Genomic DNA, 19,539 nt, shown 5'->3' on the forward strand with positions numbered 1-19,539 from the left:
TTATTTTTTAGCTCTAACTCGGCAGCGGTTGCAGTTAAAAATCATCATTTGTGTTCTACTGAAGAAAAAAAAGTCACCTACATCTTGGACGCGCTGGGGGTAAGCAGATAAACATCAAATTTTCATTTTTGGGTGAACTATCCCTTTAAGGGATATGTAAAGTGGGAGGAGTTGGATCCAGATCCAGGGGGTGGAGATGGGTAGGTTTAGATCCAGGGGGTGGAGACGGGTAGGTTTAGGGATATGTAAAGTGGGAGGAGTTGGATCTATCTATAATAATCGATATTTCTCTGTACTCGTCTGTCATCATGCATTTTTTAACACTTTAACAACTTCTGGCATCCTCTGTGAAGTAGACTATCGATGCTGCCGTAAAATGCCGTATAGCCTTTAGACCAGGATGCCTCATGACACCTTAAAATGTTGCATAGGCAGCTCACTGGAATTTGTAACAGTTTGTTTGTTTGTTTGTTTATTCGTTCATTCGTTCTCGATTAACTCTAAATTCACTATTTAATCAAAAATATAAAGAAGTCTGTAAGCTGGGCTGTCACTGTGATCCAGTGGTGTATATGAGCGTAGTACTCTCCCATTTCCCATTCGACGTCATGTAGGAAACGCAGCAGGAAGGGAGGAGAAATGAACCCGGGCTTTTTCTTAACACTCGTTCCCTTTCATAAACATAATTTAAGCATAACAGCAACTAACTACACATAAAATTACAACGTTTAAATACTTTTTATTATGGTTAAACGTCTTTTAAATGAGTGCCGAAAGATCCGGATTGTCCTGCTGTGATGTGTAAATGAAAGAAAAGAGAAACGCGTGGAGTACTGGAGCCCACGGACAAGAAGAAAAAGATTCACTAGTGTCTTAGTCAATGGAGCGCTTCTGGAGGACGTGCACTCACTTATCTGTTAGGTGAGGCAATACTAATGGACCATGATACTTTTTGTGACGAGGCAATGCTACTTATATATAAATGTCTGTTTAAAAAAAAAAAAAAAAAAAAAACTCACGCCTGCTTGAAAATCGAGTAACTTTTTTCTTTTGTATTTGTGAATTGCTTAGTGTCGAGGAAGTGGTTATGAAATAGAATCAAACGGTTTCAGATAATATAATACAACGTGACAACGCGTCAGCTACTATGAGTGGTAAAAGTAAAGACAATGTAACATTACATGAGTGCCACACCATGAACAATGCAGTACAATACAGTAAAATATGCCCACGTGTTGCATAGTAACGCCTATAGAGCAGTGGATCTCAACCCTTTTTCATTTCAAGGCCCACCCATTGTCCACAACAATATTTGAAATGCCCATTTACCCCCCTCACAATTTTCTACCCGATTTAGAGCTTGGCATAACTTGAAAGATGTGTATAACCTTTAGAAAAATATCCAAATATGAGACATATCTTGATTTTAAGATATTTTGGCTTATTTTAATGATTATTTTGTCTTATTTTAAATAATTTAAAGTCATCTTGAGGCCCCTCGTAGAACAGTATATAACTACTCCAAAATATAGTTGCAGTTCTATTTTAACAAACTTGAAGTGTCAGGAAATTTCTGCTAGACCACAAACACCAGCTGAAGAGAGAAACAGGAATCGCATTACTTGATGTTCTTAGATAAAATCAACTGACCCCTTTAGTTTGATTCTCTTGTCATCTTAAAGTAATTTTAAATGCTTTTAACAGGTTTTTACTTGTAGATGTAAATCAGATATGTCAAACAGATTTAGGCAGGCTCATCATGTCATGGCATGTCTGCTGGAAAACAAGGATTTGGTCCATACTAACTTCTTAAAATGTCTGATCATATAAGGCTTATCATTGTGTTCATCATGCTCAGAATCATCACTTCCAGAGCTGACTGATCATCCCAGACAAAAAGTCAATCATGTACTGGCTTTTCATAGTCAATATTTTCTAAGTTTAATACATTCTCTATAGTTATACCGTTACTTTAATAATTTAGCCTAAGGATGAGGAAGCTGAGGAATGTGTACTGGGTTTTCCTTATAGCAAGTTCAGACTTGCTCCTCCATTGAACAGAGAGATACAGTTAATTAACAACAACAACAACAAAAAAAAAGTTGAAAAAGTTTTTTATTTTGTGAACTGGAGCAAAGTGTCTAATAACTTGGTTTACTGAGAGGCATCCCACTTAATGTGAGGCTAAATCAGTTTTTATTTGGCTACTGACCTGACTGTAGTCTTCATCTCATCATGTAAATGCACATGATTTTAAACATATTGAATATTGTCAGTCACTGACTTAAATTTTTTAAACAAAGATATTGACATTTTAATGAGGAAAATGCAAATAAATAAAAAATAAAAATGACATTTTCTATTATTAAATATTTCATTGCCTACTTGCTTAATACTAATATATAGTATTTAGCCAGACATTGAGTAATATAAAAAAATCTTATGTTTTGTCTATGAAATGAAAGTCAGTGTCCAATATTGTTTTGGACCCATTCGACTTTCATTGTATATACAAAACATTATTATCAAAATATCTTCTTCTGTTGTGTTCAACAAAAGAAGAAATGACATACAGGTTTGGAATAATGAATGACTTCTATCCTTTGTCATTTGTCATAGTGGCTTTAGACAGAATGTCCAAGTAGCTCTTTTTAACAAGGAAAGTGGATAGTTATTTTTAAATTTCAAACACAAAAGTATCTAAAAAATAGTCCATATGACTTTTGCGCCATAGTCTTCGTATGTAAGCTTTGTGTAAGTATTGTGCACCAGCCATGTGGACCATTTCTATGATGCTTTTTGCTTTTTGGGTGGAAAACTGTCCAGCCATCGGTTTGTTGCCCAGGAGGTATATGTATATGTGACTAGACTATTTGCTACCACTGACAAGGTTTATTCACATCTTTTTTTTTTTTTTATAAACATCTTGAAAGGATTCTCTGCTCCTGGCCTTTAATAGCACTTATTGTAATGATCCACATGGGCCTTGTAGTCATCACATCTTTACAGTATTTTGCAACTTTGCAAGAAAGGAAGCTGACATTTGAGCAACAACTGTTACTTAACAATGAATGCAAGAGAAATGCATCATGTGGACAAATACGTGTTACTGATATGAACATAGATTGAAATCTTAATATGTTATGTGACATTTCTTTTTATTATACTCTTACAGATTTGCTAGGTAGGGCACTTCCATATAGCCATCAAATCATAAAGTTCAATTTCAAACTACAGTATAAATTCAGATTATATGCTTGTTCTTTTTGTGCTGTATGAATGAAGCTCTCTAGTGGTGATTGAGTTGATCTTGGTTTTTGTGCATTAATGTACATGTTTTTACTTTGTGTGAACAGATGAAAAGATGCTTTTAACCTAAAATTAATGCTAATTAATCAGAGTTTTGTCTCTGCATGCTGTGTTTTTTTATTTTGTGAACTAGAGCAAAGTGTCTAATAACAGGGTTTACCGAGAGGCATCCCACTTCATGTAAGGCTAAATAAGTTTTTATTTGGCTACTGACATAACTGCAGTCTTCATCTCATCATATAAATGCACATGATTTTTAAACATATTGGCCTGGTTTCACAGACAAGGTTTAGGCTAAACCAGGATTAGGCCTTATTTCAGTTAGGGTATTTAAGTAGCTTTTATAAACATGCTATAGAAAAAAACATTACTGGTGTGCATCTTGAGACAAAACAATGATACTGATATATATATTATGATTTGTACTGATATATATATTATGATATATATTATGATATATATATTATGATTTCATTGCAAGTTGCTTTCAGTTAAAACAGCTCAAACGCGCATTTTAGTCTGGGACTAGCTTAAGCCTTGTCTGTGAAACCAGGGGATAGTCTATTGTCAATCATTGTTAATATCTTTGTTTAAAAATTTAAGTGAGGTTTTAATGAGGAAAATGCGGAAAAAAAAGAAAAGGATTTTGTCATCAGAAATGAACTCTTCAGCATTTCATTTTTATTACAGTGTGAAAGATGACTGTTTTGATTTGGTCATAACTACTTCTTTTGTATGTTTAACAGAAAGACTGCTCTGAAGATGAGTCAGTGAGTTACTGTTCCTCTTGCTGTTCTAGAAAACAAGACAAACAGTGGTTCCGTCTGACATAGTAAGTGTGATATTTTAATGTTAGTCTCTGGTGCTCCTATACTAACTTGCAGGTTTACTGTTGTGTAAAATATAGAAATTTTTTCCCCCTCTACCTTCAATCCTTCAGTTGACCCTTTTCACATTTCTGGGTTTCTTATAGATGTCATCATAGATGGGTAATCTTCTATAGGGGTGAATTTTGAACTTTTCATTGTGCAGTCACTGATAATGTGAATTTAAGAGAGTGTAATTTCACTGCATGTGAGCCATAAAGAATTGTTTGCTAATATTTAACATCTTTTAGGACTGGATCAAATCGTAAAGCAGTCTGCAGTTGTGAAATATTCAGTTCTGTACAGAGGAAGTGACAACTGAGCTTTTTTCCATAATTTGGTTGACCAAAGACTTTTATCAAGAATTTAAGTTCTTTATGCTTTTCTGCTTGTTTTCTCAGTAGCTGGTTTAGTAGTGACATGTAGTATTTGTAGTATACAAAATTATATGCAGTGTATACAGAACCGAAATGAACAGCTAGTTGTTAATGACATATTTAAACTCTCTCTCTTCTGTATGCGCTGTGCATGAAAATCACAAGGAAGGAAGTACGAGCCTTGACTCATTCATTTTGCCAAATCTTGCTAGAAAAAAAATGCAAACAAGAACACACCCATAATAAACCTAAATAGGTCCAAATGCTTTATAGTGAAAATAAGGCCAAAATATCATGACCCACAATTGGCCTTTTATTAACTCCATAAACTGTGTTGCTTTATGAGGCAAGCTCAAAAAACTACCAAAAATGCTTATAATAAGTCGATATAACACTGCAAGTGAGTGCTCTGCGAAGTAGCCTTCCAAGTATAAATAAAACACAACGCTTCTGTCAACGGTGGTTTGTTTAAAATTGTCAAACATAATGAGCCTTTGGTCGCTGCAATATTACTTTGTTCAAAGATAGTGTATACCAAAAGCTTGAGATGCCAGCAAGTTGATATGGTTTTACCATGTTATCAGTCAACGCTATTTTATTATATTACCAAAACTCATCATACACTGATAACTAGTACTGATAAGTACTGATAAATCAAGTGCGCTAACAAGTAGAAAATAACAAAATAGACCATATAGTTCAGTGAGTTGTTGACTCAAGAATAAATGCAATTGGATCGGTCCAATTCACTAATGAATTGTTCGGTGCAGCTTGCAAATCGATTAAACTGGTTAATTCAAAAGAATCAGCTCGTTCACGAATTGGACACTGCTATCTTGTCTCAGAGTGGGTGACTATTTCATCAGTTAAAAAAAAAAAATGAGGAATGACATGCTTTATGAAATGTCATCCAAGATGGCCATGTCCTTCTTTCTTCAGTCGAAAAGAAATTAACGTTTTTGATGAAAACATTCCAGGATTATTCTCCTTATAGTGGACTTCATTTGACCCCGAATGGTTGAAGGTTAAAATGACAGTTTCAGTGCAGCTCGGCTCCAAAGGGTTTTAAACGATACCAGACGAGGAATAAGGGTCTTATCTAGTGAAACGATCGGTCATTTTCTAAAAAATGTTTTAAAAATATATACATTTTAACCATAGACGCTCATCTTGAACTAGCTCTCTTCTTCTTCTTCTCTATTAGAATTCTGGCAGTGTAGACGCTGCTAAGAGTATTACTGCCCTCCACAGGTCAAAGTTTGAAATAACTGTTATATGCTTGCATTAGCATATTGTATATGACAATTTAATAAATTATCAGGAAATTTTTATTTGAAAATGGACTAATCCGAGACATTGGACATCCGAGATGATTTGACAGATGCCAGATCTTCTAATCATGATAAATGATCTCAGGCTAATTTGTTTCTTCAAACTAATTTGCATATTTGATTGAAATATCTGGACTTATAAATGGAAACAACCAAAATGACATAAGTAATAATGGATAATTGAAATGTGTACTGTTTGTTACATGATTGCCAATTAATTCCGTTATTTCACAATTTCTAGTAGGCTATTTGTACAGGCTTTACATTGTTATTTCAAAGTTGTAATTGAAAATTAGCAATTCATTTAATTTTACCTGTGAGAAATAAATTTGTTACGTGACAGCATTAATTAAAGTTTGACAGCACATCAGACAGCATTTTTTTAAGTTATCTGCAAGTTATCTGCATCTCCTGCACTGCATCAAGCCACTCCCATAATAGCTGTCAACATTTAAATTAATGCATGGCATAGACTGACTGTTTAACATGCAAATGAAGATTTGACCAATGAACTCATGGCTTGATTGGACTCTTGTCTTGTCAAAAGTGATAAGACTTCAGTTTTATGGACATTGACATCTTTGATATTATTTTAGTCACTGTTGCTAGCTACGGTTACTGATAAGACAATACGGGCTTGACTCACATTGCACATTCATACAGGCAGTATTCGAGATGCTACTGTAAGTTTCTGTGTGAATGTCAAGACTCACAAAAACTGACGGTGTGAACATAGCCAATGAATATTCACAGTTTTGCCCACATGGAACTTGGCGGGGCTGTCCACATTCTCCTTTACTGTTCCCGGCTCAAATGTTTGATTTTGTTAATATTTTTTCTATAGAAAGACAAACATAAATAATGATGAAAGCCAAAATATTAAATGTCACAGATGTATATTTACTGAGTAATCCACTATTTTGTAGAGGGGGGTCAAAATGACAATTTTCACCTGAGATCTGGAGCTGCTTTACAGAGGTGTAAAAATGACTTTAGAAAGATGACAGCATCATTATTATAGTAGGTCTATTAGTAAAATCTGTTGACTTTAGCAGTCTTTCTTTCATTATATGCTAGTGATCATTCAAAAATGCATGTTTGCATGTCTGTAAAGGCAGGAACACACCAAGCCGATAGTCGGCCGTCGGGCAGTTTTTCGTCAGTTTTCTCAGTGTGTTCCGCACTGTCGGCTGAAGTTGGTCCTTGTCTGCTTTTTTTCTGCCAATTCAACATGTTGAATCGGCGTCGGAGCTTGTCAGTCCCTTGGGCCATCTGGTCATTCTTATTGGCTGTTCAGTTACTGCCACCTTCTGGTACGGAAAGGCATTTCATCTTACGCAGACGCAGAACGGACGTGCTACTTGGCCGTCGGCTGTCGAGCGTCGGTTTGGTTTTGTCACCACTAGTTCGTTGGCATCGGCTTGGTGTGTTTCTGCCTTAACTCAAGAAGATATTAAAGATATCGTAATATCCTTTTAGATTCTGGTTCTTAACTAGTGGTCAAAAACCAAATGTGGGTCACTTAGCATATAGCTGGTACTTTTTTCTTTTACAGAGGAATATCTAAAGAACAAATAATGTTAAAACTAGAAATGTATCTCGTGTTTTTCTGTCAACTCCATTGCATAGAACAGTGTTTCTCAACTCCAGTCCTCGGGACCCACTGCTCTGCACATTTTGTATGTATCCCTTATTTAACACACCTGATTTAGATCATCAGCTCATTAGGAGAGTCTGCATGAACTGAACTGAGTGTGTCATATAAGAGAGACATACAAAATGTGCAGAGCAGTGGGTCCCGAGGACTGGAGTTGAGAACCACTGGCATAGAAGATACCTGTCTGGGTGCCATAAGTATTCATTTTCCAAAGTTTGCATGCCTGTAAATTTAAAATTCAAGATAACTTAATATCCTTCTAGATTCTCATTCTTAATAAACTTTCCTTTTGAAACCTTAATTTTCAAGGCCCTGTATAGTTTAGTCCCATAGATATGGGGATCACAATGCAGCTCCATGTTCAAATTGTTCAATTTTACCAATTTTCAGTGATCAAAAACCAAATGTGGTTCAATCTGCACACGGATGATACTTATTGCATTTAAAGAGGAATGTCTAAAGAATAAATAATGTTTAATCTAGAAATGTATCTTGTTTGAAAATGGTTAAGTGTATTATACAGTACCTCAGGGATGATGTGTTTTTGTAGGCCAACCTGGAAGTTAGTGGCGCACGGGTTCCCTCGATCGAAAGCCTATGCATTTTTCCCATAGACTTTTGGAAAATCACAAAAAATAAGCTCTGTGTTTAACAAAGGGTTATGACACACGTTTTGTCTATCAAGATAATCTTTACAAGTTACAGTTTTTTACAGACGCTAGGACACATTTCTCAATACTTAGGTCACTTTTGCAAAACTCTTCACACAGTTCTCCTAACCAACTTTCAGCTTGGCAAAGCAGTTCATTTCACATTCAAAATGCACTACAACTACCAAAACACTTTATTCAGGTCTCAAATCAACTCATTCTTCCAGAACACTAGCAAAGTTTGACAGCCGACAAACACACTTTGTCACCCACAAAACAGTGACCTAAAAAACACTAACAACATGTAGCATTATACAATGTTTTGTGTAAAACAAGGACACATTTCTGTTTATAATTCACTGCAATATATGTTACTGGAATAAATCAGACATGATGCAGAATTCGTCGAGATTTTAAGTCGTTTATTTATTTTTATTTTTTTGCACTGAGTAATTCCAAAATACAAGAATTTGTATACACACCATCCACTGATACAGATACAATTCAATTGTTTTTATAGCATTTAATTTTAAGATTTAAAATATATTTCATTAAAATATTACTGTAGGAATGTAGCAAATTACTGTCTTATTCAGTTTTGTATTATGTTATTGTTTTGAACATAAGTTTAACAGTTTTGAAAACAGTATGTAAGCATGTGCAAATTGGCATGTACGTACAAAGAGTTTTGGCAGTTGTTGTGTCTGAGTGAGAAAAGAATTCATGAAATTTGAGAGATGTAGTCATTGAATGCATTTTGTACCAAAGCAATGATAATTGATCCTCAGTTTAGTCCACATAGACTTCTGTTGTGCTCACTGTGTGAAGAGTTTTGCAAAAGTGACCTAAGTATTGAGAAATGTGTCCTAGCGTCTGTAAAAAACTGTAACACAACATTTATACATTTTGAAGCCTAAATAGTCGTCAGATATAAAAAGCTAACAGTAGGCTATAATCGAACTACAGCACACCATGGTTGCGGATCAACGTCACCACCACCAAGCTTCCTCAAACTTGATTTAAAAAACAACTTCATTTAAAAACATGCTCGTTGATTATGATCTGCGCTGTGCGCGAATACTTATCCACTTCTTCATGAGAAATGCTGTCCAAATGTCCTGTTTGTCATGATGACGTCTAAAGTCCTCACCAAAGGAAGTAGTCCCTTTTAGCAATTTGTTAGCAACTGCCTTTTTTAAGACACAATAAAAGTTTTAAAAAATCACAAGCGGGTTGTAACTGGTGTGTTTTATGTCATAGATCAAAACGTGAAAATATTTAGAGGCTTTGTTAACTCCAGACCTTATTTCAGGCGATTTAGCGAAAACTTCCTGGTTTTGCCTACAAAAACACGTCATCCTTGAGGTACTCTATTAAGAATCAATATTTTTTTTTTGAAACTTTCTTTTTATTGTAATTCAGATTTATCTTTTTACAGAACATGCCTCATCCCAGCATTCAAACCTCTTACAACTGAGGGAAAGAAAAGATTGCGTGAAAAAAATAAATAATAATAATAATAATAATAATGATGATAATAATAATAATAATAATAATAATAATAAATAAAAATGGTTAATTAAATAAAAATACTGTCATCAATGCATTTTCTTTGTGGAGGAAACTTTTGTACATAAGGTAATAGGGGCAGGTTACATTTATGTTACGTTAACTTGCAATACTAGTCTTTATGACCTGTCTTAGTTACATATCTAAATACAGTGTAATACTTGTCCATCTTTGCAAAAATATATCCATCTTCATTTGTAGGCATGTAGTCATTTTTTCCATTATATAGTTTCAGTCTCTGAGTCCATTGAAGCAAAATTGGAGGTTCTTTTTCCTTCCAATGCACTGTAATCATTTTTTTCACTATCAATAACAATATTCGCAGTACGTATCTCTTTTCCTCATTATACATTTTTTTGGACAATGCTCCCAACAAACACACCACTGGATCTAGAGGTATCTCTACCTCTAGTATCTTGTTTATTTCTTTTTTAACACTTTTCCAAAAATCTTGAATTTGGCAATCCCAAAAAATGTGCGTATGATCTCCTATTTTACCAACACAGTGTCACAGATGGTTCTTTCACATATGCAGAGATCACTTGAGGCATATTGAAATATCTAATTTTTACTTTCCAGTCAAATTCTTTCCATAATTGACTATTAATACCTTTATGGCATCCCTTACATAATTCTTCCCAGATATCATCTTTAATTATGGTATTTAGTTCCAATTCCCATTTTTCTTTAATATCTCCTGTGTTTTGTACAATATTAGTTATTAGCCTTTTATATAAATGAGAAACATGTCTTTTAGTTGGAAAATGTTTTTCTGCAATATTAATAAAGTATTCTTCTATTTTGTTTAGTTCTTTCATGACCAGGTCTTTTTCTTTATGACTTGTGATATAATGTCTTATCTGGAAATACCTATACATATATTTTTACTAAATCTATACTAAATTTTTCTTGAAGTTGTGAAAAAGATTTAAGTTAATTTCCACTGAATAATTGGTTTATTGTTCTAAGACCTTTATCTGCCTATGTTCTAAATCCACTATCCCATACAGAAGGAAGAAATTCAATATGACCTTCTATAGGCATAGAACTAGAAATAGATTCTGGACCTCCAAACAATTTTTAAATTTTTGTCCAGATTTTTAGAGTATGTTTTATCCATTCATTATTAGTTTTAATTTTAGGGCCTGTTTTTATGTTCATAAAAGGTAGAGTGGACAAGGGTGTCCCTTTGACTGAACTTTGTTCTATTTCAACCATCCTGATTCTTTGTCATTTTTAATCCAGGCCACTACTGCAGTTAACTGGGCTGCCCAGTAGTAATATTTTAGATTCTGTAAACCTAGACCTCCTTTCTCCTTTAATAAAAGTAGAGTTTTAAATTTTATCCTAGGTTTATTTTTCTGCCATAAAAAATTACTAATTCATTTATCTAACATATTAAAAACCAAAATGGGTACATTTACCGGAAGGGATTGGAACAAGAAAAGAATCTGGGTAATAGTTTCATTCTTATCACCTCAGTTCTGTCCAGTAATGAGAGAGAGAGGATCTCCCATCTTACTATATCATTTTGTATTTATTTTATTAGTTTTTTTTTGTACTTTGCCTCAAAAAGCTGGCTGGAATTTGGCGTAAGAATAATTCTTAAATATCTAAATCCTTGCTTAGACCAATGAAATGAGACCCGTTCATTTAACTGGGATGGCCAAACACCAGAAATCATCATTGCTTCAGATTTATTTTCATTAATTTTATATCCTGAGACTAGTCCATATTCATGCAAACATTGGGATGGTATGAGATGGATTTTCTATAAAGAGCAATATATTGTCTGCAAACAGTGATATTCTATGAACTAACTCTCCTTCATCCTTTATTCCTTGAGTTCTTGCATTCTGACGTATAGCTTCTGCTAGTGGTTCAATGCTCAATGCGATGGACCACCGAAACAGAGCGGGCTTTACAAGCCTGTTTTGAATGGACTGATTGGAGTGTTTTTGAAGCTGCTGCCAGCGATCTGGACGAGCTCACAGAGACTGTTACATCATATATCAGTTTCCGTGAGGATCTGTGCATTCCTACAAAGACTCATTTATCTTACAACAACGACAAACCCTGGTTCACTGCAAAACTCAGCCAGCTCCGTCAGGCCAAAGAAGATGCTCGCAGAAAAGGGGACAGAGTCTTGTACAAACAGGCCAAATACACACTGGAAAAGGAGATCAGAGTGGCGAAGAGGAATTATTCTGATAAACTTCGGAATCAGTTCTCTTCTAATGACACATCTTCAGTGTGGAAAGGTCTGAAAGACATCACCAACTACAAGACACCATCCCCCAGCTCTGTGGAGAATCAACGACTCTGAATGAGATTTATTGCAGGTTTGAAAAAACACCATTAACACCTCCAACAACCCCCCTCTCCCCCACACCTGCAATTCAGTTCAGTGAAGATGACGTGTGCCAGGTCTTCAGAAAGAACAAGAGAAGAAAGGCACCAGGCCCAGACAGCGTTTCACCAGCCTGTCTGAAAACCTGCGCTGACCAGCTGGCCCCCATCTTCACACAGATCTTCAACAGATCACTGGAGCTGTGCGAAGTCCCCTCATGCTTCAAACGCTCCACCATCATCCCCGTCCCAAAGAAACCCAAAATTACTGGACTAAATGACTACAGACCTGTGGCTCTAACGTCTGTGGCATGAAGTCATTTGAAAGACTGGTTCTGGCTTATCTGAAGGAAATCACTGGACCCTTACTGGACCCCCTGCAGTTTGCTAATCGAGCAAACAGGTCTGTGGATGTTGCAGTCAATATGCTGAAACAGTTCTACTCTGCCATCATCGAATCCATCCTCTGCACTTCAATTACCGTCTGGTTCAGCTCAGCTACCAAATCTGACCTCAGAAGACTACAGAGGGTAGTCCGGTCTGCTGAGCGAATCATTGGCACAACCCTCCCCACTCTCCAAGAACTGTACTTATCCAGAGTGAGAAAAAGGGCAAAGAAGATCACTCTGGACCCCTCACATCCAGCACACTCCCTCTTTGAACTGTTGCCATCCGGTCGACGCTACAGAGCCCTGAGCACCAGAACGACCAGACACAGGAACAGTTTCTTCCCTCAAGCAATCCATCTCATGAACACTTGACAAACACGGAACACACAACACTAGTCAAGTCAAGTCACCTTTATTTATATAGCGCTTTTTACAATGCAGATTGTGTCAAAGCAGCTTTACATTGATAACTGGTATATAATTTGGCTGCACAGCAGCTCTTAAATAATAGTGTCAATGCAGGCAGATCAGAAGCACTGTTGAATAAATGTCAAGAATACTATTGAATATCAAATGTCAAGTGTCCAACTAAGCAAAGCCAAAGGCGACAGCGGCAAGGAACCCAAACTCCATCAGGTGACATCAGGTGGCAAACAAGTGGCAAATAGGTGTTAAAATGGAGAAAAAAAAAACCTTGGGAGAAACCAGGCTTAGTCGGGGGTCAGTTCTCCTCTGGCGAACAGTGCTTTGTTACAATCAGGTTGCTATCATAAGTCTGATAGGATCGCAACAATCAAAGTATTTATTTCAGTTCCATCCAGTTGAGGATCGTATTCATCACGCCGGTACGGACGGTCTGTTGAGGAACTGTGCTACTGGCTGTCGTGTCGATGAGGCCTTCACAATGGATGGTCTTTGGTCTCAGCTCAGCTTTGGTCCTTGGTCTCAGCTGGATACGACTGTAACGAATGTAGCGGTTATTAATCAATTTATGGATGAAATATGAATATAATAATTCACAAGGTTATGAATAAATTATGATTCATATATCGACCCAACGGGGAATTAAACATATATTGTGAATCAATTACAACGAATTATAATCAATTACATATATGATTAGTTCTGGTTTAATAATTATTTAGAGAAACTGTTCGTTTGTCCAGCAAACTAAGTCCCTCACAGAATATTATAAACGGAGTTATTCTCTGGCCATGAAAATAACTTGCTGTTAGCATAAAGCGATCGAAAAACGTTAAAGTGACTTGGTCTTCAGTTGAAAGAACAACAGAACAATCGAGCATGAATTAAGTGTTTAATATATGCAGCTACGACTACAGAGATTATACGTCTAAAATATATACAGAAGTATACACATATATATACACAAGAGTGAAAATGAAGAAAAGACATGGAAAGAAAGATGATCAAAGGATGGCAAATTACACAGTTAAACCTTTTTGGGAGAGAGCCAGCACAGAAATCAGTTTAGACAAATTCAGATAAATGATAATACTTGCTTATTGGTTCAAGTCCGTGTGTAGCAGTTTCAATGCGCCTGGCTGGGTTGGTCCTTTCAGAGAGGGTTTCTCCGGCGGGGTTTTCAAAAGAGGTTTAAACTGAAGAGTAACTTAGCCGAAGAGAAAGAAGAGAGAGAGAGTCTAAGGAAGTGGTCCTCCCGAGCTGCGCGCGTGGTTGGGAAGCGCGGTCACCTGAGGCGTCCGGAGAGACGTGCACGAGACGATCGGGAGAACAAAGGAGAAGGTGTGTGTCATTGTTTTTATGGAAACCCAAGCTGACACACCTCCTGAATTGTAGCGGCCAATAGAGGCGCAGCACTATTTGGCGGGCAAAGTTCCTTGGTTTGGTCTCCTAGATGAATTTGCATACTTAATGGCTATCAGCCCGGATTTCGAGATCGAGTGCTTTCTTCACAGTATCATTAAACACATAGAAAAATGCATATGTCAGCCATGTGACCCACCTCAGTGAATAGCTCGAGTCCGGAGCTTTACGGAGAGATCAAACTCGACAGATCAGAAAGGCATAGACAAGAAGTTATGGTTTACAGACAGGATTCCCCTATTAAAATGCACACTAGCACAAATACACTCATTTAAACACTAGGAAACATGCATAGGCTCTAAAATATATCATATATATATTCCAGCATAGTGGTAGTTCACATATACAGTTAAAAATGTATGATTGTGTGTTTCTGTATGTGTCTGTGTGTGTGTTTTTGTGTGTCCCTGTGTGTGTGGGGTGTTGGAATGTGGATCTGGTCAGTCTCTGGGGGGGGTGCTCCTTTTGAAGTCACCAAAGTGAGGAAGTTGCACTTTCTGTTTACCCTCGCAGGTCCACAAAAGTGTCAAGTGGGCTCATCTTTGGCAGATCTGTTCAGAGCCGGGATGGTTTTACAACCCAGTCCAGCATGCTAAAAGCGTTCTGAACATTCCAAAGTTTATTGATTATCCTGATACGTATGCATACGCTACACGACCCAGATCCGGTTGACTACGGTAAACCTCGGGATAAACAGAAAGACTAATATTAGCGTAGATGCCATTCTTCTTCTGATGTAACGAGTACATCTGGTGTTATAGGAAGTGTTCCCGGTTCTGGCTGACCTAATTTATGCAGCCTAATAATCCTTTAACAGATTTGAAAATATTAATTGATAATGTGTTATGTGTATGCCAGGTTAAAGAGATGTGTTTTTAGTCTAGATTTAAACTGACAGAGTGTGTCTGCTTCCTGAACAATGCTAGGATGATTGTTCCAGAGTTGCCAAATAGGAGAAGGATCTACCGCCTACAGTTGATTTTGATATTCTAGGTATCATCAGCTGGCCTGAATTCTGAGATCGCAATAAACGTGAAGGACTATAATGTATTAAGAGCTCACTTAGGTACTGGGGAGCTAAACCATTTAGTGCTTTGTAAGTAATTAGCAAGATTTTAAAATCTATACGATGTTTAACAGGAAGCCAATGCAGTGATGACAGAACTGGGCTAATATGGTCATACTTCCTAGTTCTAGTAAGAACTCTAGCTGCTGCATTTTGTACGAGCTGTAGTTTATTTATCAAGCAAGCAGAACAACCACCCAGTAGAGTGTTACAGTAGTCTAGCCTTGAGGTCATAAACGCATGAACTAACTGTTCTGCATTTTTCTTTGAGAGCATATGTCGTAGTTTAGATATATTTTTCAGATGGAAGAATGCAGTTTTACAGATGCTAGTAACATGGCCTTCAAATGAAAGATTGGTATCAAAGAGCACACCCAGGTTCCTAGCTGACGACGAAGACTTAACAGAGCAGCCATCAAGTGTTAGACAGTATTCTAAATTATTGCGTGAAGAAGTTTTCGGTCCAAAAATTAGAATCTCTGTTTTTCCTGAATTTAGTAGTAGGAAATTACTGGTCATCCAGTTTTTTATATCAGCTATACATTCTGTTAATTTAGCGAATTGGTGATTTTCGTCAGGGCGCGAAGAAATATAGAGCTGAGTATCATCAGCGTAACAATGAAAACTAATGCCATGCTTCCTAATGATATCTCCCAAGGGTAGCATGTACAGAGTAAAAAGCAACGGTCCTAGTACTGAGCCTTGCGGTACTCCATATTTAACTTGTGATTGATATGACATCTCATCGTTTACTACTACAAACTGATAACGGTCAGATAAGTATGATTTGAACCATGCCAATGCAATTCCACTAATGCCAACATAATTTTCGAGTCTGTTTAGAAGAATATTGTGATCAATAGTGTCAAATGCAGCACTAAGATCCAGTAACACTAATAGAGAGATACAACCACGATCTGATGATAAGAGCAAATCATTAGTAACTCTAATGAGAGCAGTCTCAGTACTATGGTACGGTCTAAATCCTGACTGGAAATCTTCACAGAATAATTGACCAAGTCGTGACCGAATCACCACCTCAGGTGTGCATTATTTTTCTAATAATTCAACGGCCCGTCGTCAATTATTCCTTACTTGAATCACAGCTTAAATAGTGTTTTGACATCAACAACCCAAGTGCATTTTACCTCAAATTTGCGTCTAACTTTCTAAAGTAGCAATCGCTTCTCGGGTCGACATTAACACACTGACAAAATTATATTCAGAATTAAAAATATTTTTATACCAATTTTTAATGTGTGATTGTGTAAAGGTTTTCACGAGATACCAACCTTTCGCAAGCTTGCTTCCAAAACTCGTTCTCATGGAGGCGCCGTGTGCACGGAGGGGAGAGACGCGTGAGTGAGAGACGCAAGGAAATGAAATGCAGCTGAACGTTTGCTCTATGAAAGACACATATTACAGTTTTGGTTAGTTATCGTTTTTTTGTAATGCCTCGTTTTTATTTTTATTTCGGTTAACGACGATGTTTTTCCCACCTAGTTTTTGTTTTTTCGTTCGTTTCCGTTAACGATTATAACCTTACTCACCTTTCCGACAACGTAAAGTCGTCTCACCCGACAACCGCGACAATCTCCTTCTAGTGCCGCTCATGCAGGCTCAGCTCAGGTGCCGGTTGCGTGCAGCGCTGCAGCCATGTAAACAGAGTTTGCCCTTCCCCTACTGACTTTCACTTTCGGACGGGTGCCCGAATGGAAGTGAATGAGGCTTTGTGATTTTTTTTTTTTTTTTTTTTTTTTTTTTATATCTAGGCCTGCGTGAAATTCTGCATCCATTGTACGATTTTTTAATTTATTTTTTTCCACCTCGGAAGGGCAACGTGAGTTGAGAAGGGCATATGGGCAGTTGCCCGGGCAACCTGAGCAACCCCCCTGTGCACGTCCCTGGCCAACACAAATGTCAACTTACATAATGTTACGTAAAGCACCATCACTTCGAAGGAATTATATTTGAAAGACTTCTGGCTGATACTGTAAATATTACTATAAATTACAGCAACACCTCCCCCTTTTCCTTTCTGTCGAGGATTGTGTCGATAATCATAACCTTGAGAACTAGACTCATTTAAAGTAGTGTAATCGTCCGGTTTTAGCCAGGTTTCTGTCAAACACAGCACATCTAGATTATTGTCTGTGATAATATCGTTTACAATAAGTGCTTTTGAAGAAAGTGATCTAATATTTAACAACCCAAGCTTTATCATTTGTTTATCATTATTATCTCTATTTTTTATTTGTTGAACATCAATTAAATTTTTACCATTAAATGGGTTTGGAAGTTTTTTGTTTTTATTAATTCGGGGTACAGACACAGTCTCTATTTGATAATATCTAGGTGCAAGAGTTTCTATGTGTTGGGAATTATCTGACTTCTGTAACGTGAGGCAGCTAGCAGACGGTCGGTTTAGCCAGTTTGTCTGCTTCCTGTCCTGGGCCCCAGTTTGTCATGTTTTAGTTCTGAGACTATGTGCCATATTACTAGAGAGAAGAGCAGCACCATCCCAAGATGGATGAATACCATCTCTTTTCAAAAGGTCAGGTCTGCCCCAAAAGCTTTTCCAATTGTCTATGAAACCTATATTATTCTGCGGACACCACTTAGACAGCCAGCCATTGAGTGATGATAATCTGCTAACTATCTCATCACTCCTACGAACAGTAAGAGGGCCAGAACAAATTACTTCTTCTGACATTGTACTTGCGAGTTCACACACCTCTTTAATGTTAATTTTAGTGATCTCCGATTGGCGAAGTCGAACATCATTTGTGCCGACGTGAATAATAATTTTAGAGTATTTACGATTAGCATTAGCCAGCACTTTTAAATTTGCTTTGATGTCAGGTGCTCTGGCTCCCGGCAAACATGTGACTATGGTGGCTGGTGTCTCTATTTTCACATTCCGTGTAATAGAATCGCCAATAACTAGGGCACGTTCAACAGGATTCTCAGTGGGTGCGTTACTGAGTGGGGAGAACCTGTTTGATGTTCTTAATGGAACGGAAGAGTGGTGTTTTCCGCGGCTAGGCCGCTTCACCGTTACCCAAGTGCCCTGCTGCGCGGGCTCTACAGCCGGAACCGAACAATGTACAGAGTTCACTAAGCTAGTCGCATCCAAAACAGTATCTGAAGCCCTTGCATTGTTACTATCCTCGATTAAAGTTTGGATGCGTGTCTCTAATTCTGAGATTCTCTCTGTCAGCCTGACTATTTCCCTACATTTATGACATGTAAATCCCTCGTCGCTGACAGAGAGAGCTACACTGAACATGTGACAAACTGAACACGAGATAACAGTGGGAAAGGATGACATGACTAGACTGATCCGAGTTACCACTGTAGACTGATCCAAATTACCACAGCTGTTTGATGAACGTGTTGAAAAGGAGCGCGCGAGACTGATAACAAGTTAACAAGTGAGATGCAAACGCGTTGTAACAGCGATTTAGATTCAAAGATTACAGGCTAGCGACGTCAGATTAATGTGGTAGGCAATAATAATAATATAAGCAACAATGAATAAAAGTAAGAGATTCAATAAAAGTAAGAGAAAACAAAGCTATACGGAGACGCAAACACCAGCAGCGAGGCAGAGGCAGACAGGAGCAATCGAGCCAAAAAAAAGTTGCACGTCATGAAAGTTGTCAATTAGTCTGTACAGAAAGTACAACACTATTACACATTATTTACTTAAAACACTTATTTATATCTCAATTTGCACACATAACTGTACATACAATTGTTTATAATATATATTGTTTTTTGCTTTTTTTGCACTTTGTCTATCTTGTAAATTTGTATATTATTATTTTATTCTTTTTATTATGTGTCTTGTCTTGTCGCTGTCACTCTGTTGCACTGTGGAGCTTCTGTCACTAAAACAAATTCCTAGTATGTGTAAACAACATACCTGGCAATAAAGCTCTTTCTGATTCTGATTCTGAAAAGGATGGGAGACAATGAGTCACCCTGTCTCACACCTCTTTCTACCCCAAAAAAATGTGGAACACTGGACATTCACGCTTATTCTCGATTTTGATTCTTTATATAGTAGGTTAATCCAAGCTACTAATTTTTTTCCAAAACCCATTTCCATCAGTGTTTGTTCTAAAA

General features: G+C 37.1%; 1 protein-coding gene across 4 annotated transcripts in view; it reads left to right on the plus strand.

Moving 5' to 3' along the window:
• The first annotated feature begins 411 nt into the window (after positions 1-411).
• Positions 412-19,539, plus strand: part of LOC125274244 (inactive rhomboid protein 2-like) — a 103,079-nt gene continuing 83,951 nt past the window's right edge. For 2 of the 4 annotated variants that reach the window (XR_007186216.1, XM_048200455.1), the window contains exons 1-2: positions 412-921; positions 4,056-4,141. The gene's annotated coding sequence lies outside the window, so the exon portion shown is untranslated. The remainder of the gene's footprint in view (positions 922-4,055; positions 4,142-19,539) is intronic. The other 2 variants (XR_007186215.1, XM_048200454.1) reach the window with 1 other exon arrangement.

Source organism: Megalobrama amblycephala, linkage group LG8, assembly GCF_018812025.1.
Source record: "Megalobrama amblycephala isolate DHTTF-2021 linkage group LG8, ASM1881202v1, whole genome shotgun sequence".
Taxonomy (NCBI): Eukaryota; Metazoa; Chordata; class Actinopteri; order Cypriniformes; family Xenocyprididae; genus Megalobrama; species Megalobrama amblycephala.